The following is a 3,222-nucleotide window of genomic DNA, read 5'->3' as shown; positions in this document are numbered from 1 at the left end:
TTCGCAGTTCTCCAGGTTTGCGCCCCATACAGTAGAACTGTCTTGACATTTGTATTGGAGGTTGTGACTTTGATGTTGGTTGACAATTGTTTTGAGTTCCAGATGTTCTTCAGTTGTAAATATGCTGCTTAGCACTTACTTGCTTCAGTAGGATAGGTTTGTTAAGACAGTCACTGGCAAATATACCGCTTAATCGGCGTAAGCAGACATAGGCTGGTAAGTAAGTTAAGCAAGGACTAGATGGCTAACTGGATCTAATTCTTCACGTTGCTTCCTAACTAATTATCTCACTTTGTTTCAAACTATAGACTATCCCTTAGTATATTTTAGGTACTACCTGATTAATTTCAAATGCCCAAGTTCCGTTGCTAAACATTAAAGGCGATATATAAGTAATCTACGGTGAGTGTAGGTGTGGTGTTTATATGGACCAATGATTGCTTTGTATTGATGACTGTTTGATTTTGATTTCCAAGTGAAATATATCCGTTCGTGCTCATCTAGTATTTCTTGATTAAATTGCGTTATTCCTGGGATTACTAGTCTATACTACAATTCAAATACTTCTGATTATCACATTGGAGTCGCGATGGAGCCTGTGATGGAACGGTTGAATATATATTCAGATTTTATTGCTTTTGAGGAGTACATGGAGAGGTTCGAAATCTGGGCTATGACCAAGGGAGATGTTGAGGATCTCAATATTTTGGCCCATTTCCTTACATTCATCGGAAGAGAAGCATACAGCTTAATTAAGACTTTGGCATTTTCAGACAAGCCGATTCCACTTCCTTATGTAACTCTCAAGTAACTACTGTTGGATCATGTAAAGTATACAAATTCGGAAAGCAGTAAGGGAGAAAATTCAATGAAATGACTCGCCAGGACATCAGGAATTCCACTACTTTACTACGTTGTCGCGGTCCAGTACGTAGTCAAGATTATTCAGATAACAATCCATTAAATCGTGAAACAGTTCACGAATATGAGCACAAGTTTGGTAAATGCTTGTTCTGTGTCAAGTCTCCCCCATGTAATTCATGTGTACTTCTATGATAATCAGAAGTATTTGAATTGTAGTATAGACTAGTAGTCCCAAGAATAACGCAATTTAATCAAGAAGTATTAGATGAGCACAAACGAATGTATTGTATTTGGAATTCAAAATCACAACAGTCATCAATAGAAAAAAGTCATTGATTCATTCAAACATCACAACTTCGTAATTCTAAATGCTTTGAATGTGGTAAAACTGGACACATTCAGTCAGTTTGCAATACCACGGTTCATTTCGTTGAAACTAATGCTAAAATTTGTGATTCTACTAAGTTGGATGTTTTTAATGATCACTTCTCTTTATCCAAGACTTCGAGAAGCTGTATAACGTCACGTTTATTGAACGCTAGATTCGGCTTCCTAGGCTCTTCTAGTAACCTCCAGACTAAATCTACACAGCAACTTGAACACGAGAAAAAAGGTGCGAAATATAGAAGAAGTGCTTTACTCCAAGGGTTGGTTACTGTACAGAAAACCTAGGGTTTTTATAGCATCTTAGATGGCCTTGTAATTCCGGAAACTTCTGAAACGCTACTATACACAATACCTGAATATGTAGTTATCCAATCAGAAACGCGACGTGTGACTTTTCACTTTGTAGATGTGTCCGGAAAAAACTTATATTGAGTCCTGATTAGATAAGATGTTTCTTAGCGTTTTAAAAGCCTTTTTGGCTTTTTTGAGGAGTTTTCTGGATCTCCCCAACATTTATCACAACGGCATCATTTAAAATAAACTCCAGACTTTTGAGGGTTTTTTCAATATTTTAGTGGCACAGTTTAATACTTCACTCCCATCCCACCAAACCATCATACATTGAATCAAGAAAAAACTCTCTTAACACCTGACGTCGTTAGAATATCTTTACCTCAAAATAGGATGGTTTAATGCGTAAGATACATGCTTTTCAACTGTAATACTATAGATTTAAACTCCACTACGCCTATTCAGCTTTAGGTAGTTAGTTGATATCACTACCCTTGACATCCAAATTTGGGCTCAAAATCTAGTGTATAAATGTATCCTGGTTAATTGAGTTGCGTTAGTTCGACAAACCTAATATTAAGAGTGAAAAAGATAAGAAAATAGGTCATAACAGGTGATAAGTGTATGTCACTTTATGTCACTCAGTGAGTTGCAACCATTTAATTTATTAACAAAATGCGCCTATTACGATCTCGAAGCAGTGAGGTTAATCTTGGCAAACTGTTAATTGGTATACTTTCATAGATTCTTTCATTTACTCCTAATCAAACTTAGAAGAATATCATAATGAATAAATTCGTAACAGAAATTGTTTGAATACAATTGAATATGCTACTAAAATAACTAATGGTCGAAATCCGGTTAGCGAGAGTTAAGCGATTACTGCCCAATCAGAAGGTCCTGTATTCGATTCCTGACAGGGTTCTAAACTCATACCACTGAGAAGACTTATACCACAACGAAACAGTTTTTGATTATTTTTCCAGGTTTTCAATATCAGTTCACAACTCTCTATACAGACGGATTCTAGATTTAATGCCATGTCTGCAATCATGCTTGGACGATCCTAAAAAGTCCAAAGCTAGGATGAAACAGCTAGTTTATTATCCTTTGATCCTTAGTTGTTTGTTCTCCAGCTTATGTAACTTAGTAACGAACACCGTCTTGAGTCATCATAAAATTTGATTTCTAAATAGTTTGCACACAAATTTACGTTTTGAAACTTATACTACTATCAAGTAACTTAAATATATAACTTAAATAATCGCACAAGCAAGTGGCTATCAGCACTCGGTGGCCGAGTGGATAACGCGATGGCGTTTGAAGCGAGGGTACTGGGTTCGAGTCCCAGAGTGAACAGAAACTCTGAGATGCAGGTACATCCAGCTGACGAGTCCCAGAAAGGACGAAGTGGCGCGCGTCGTGGATTCCACTGCTACCCACTATCCATCTCTGCTTACTATAACCTATTGTGTCATCGAATGGAAATAAAGAGAATTCAGCGAAGAAACTTTTCTATTCTATGAAATCATTTACTTAAGCTGTACATTCGTATCTACATTTGTTTGTTAAGTATATATCTGTAGAAGAATAGAAAAGATACTCATTAAATGTAGTTATCCACCTGAGTTCATCGATAGAAACCAATAACTAGCAGGGAGTAATACTATAGTTAACAAA

General features: G+C 36.5%; 1 non-coding gene across 1 annotated transcript; it reads left to right on the top strand.

Moving 5' to 3' along the window:
* The first annotated feature begins 2,829 nt into the window (after positions 1-2,829).
* Smp_tRNA_00349_Pseudo_TTG.1.1 lies at positions 2,830-2,897 on the top strand. Its single transcript has one exon. It is a non-coding gene (tRNA).
* The last annotated feature ends 325 nt before the right edge of the window (positions 2,898-3,222 follow it).

The sequence above is a fragment of the Schistosoma mansoni genome, chromosome 2 (assembly GCF_000237925.1).
Source record: "Schistosoma mansoni strain Puerto Rico chromosome 2, complete genome".
NCBI classification, from domain to species: domain Eukaryota; kingdom Metazoa; phylum Platyhelminthes; class Trematoda; order Strigeidida; family Schistosomatidae; genus Schistosoma; species Schistosoma mansoni.
Note: the sequence above shows the minus strand (reverse complement) of the source record. Positions and strands in the feature narration are given on the sequence as shown.